The sequence below is a fragment of the Buteo buteo genome, chromosome 26 (assembly GCF_964188355.1).
Source record: "Buteo buteo chromosome 26, bButBut1.hap1.1, whole genome shotgun sequence".
Classification (NCBI taxonomy): domain Eukaryota; kingdom Metazoa; phylum Chordata; class Aves; order Accipitriformes; family Accipitridae; genus Buteo; species Buteo buteo.
In genome coordinates, this window is record NC_134196.1 from 1,376,609 (window position 1) to 1,377,362 (window position 754).

The window sequence follows — 754 nt, forward strand, 5'->3', positions numbered from 1 at the left end:
GGACTACTTCCGTAAACTGTGTATCCATATACATCAATTCAGGGAATAAGGAGATCCCTCCCGTTGGGTCCCGAGGTTCAGAGCAGACCCCCTTGTCTTCCGGACGCCTCCTCAGAGAAGGGCCCAGGGTCGGCTGGATCCACTCGTAGTCTCAGACTTGGTCGACGGTTTATATCTTGAAATGAATGAGGTGTAGGGATTGTGGAAAAGGAAAAGGGAAGAGAGAAGAAGACAGAGAGAGAAAAAGGACGAGAGAAAGATTTCACTGGTCCTGGGTCCAGCGTTGGTTTAGTCAGCAGAGGGGTCCAGTCAGCCAGGGGGTCCAGTCCCGGTGGGCTTGTGCACCCGGGGCTTCATTTTGTGTCCTTTTATCACCCTTCTTCGGGCGGGCACCCGAACTCCTCAGGCTAATGAGCGGTTTGTGAGCCCTTGGGCTTGGGGGCCGTTCGTGGAGTAACTTCTCCTTCCCTGCAGCCACGGCCATTGTTTGTTTTTTCTATCAGACCAGGGAGCTGCGCACCCTCCAGCCCTCCCCTCCTGCTGCTGACGCCTGAGCTGACGGCCTTTCCCCCTCGGCCCCTCGCTGTGCAGGGTTTGTCTTTAGGCAGAACTCGCCCCCCCACAACGTTAGAGACCGTACCTCCCTCAGCCTCTCCCACCCAGCCGGCGGCCGAGCCCCTCACCGAACTCTCGCGAGAGCCGCCCGCAGCCCGCCGGTTTTCCCGCTCGGGCGGGACGGGCCATTTTGCCGCTG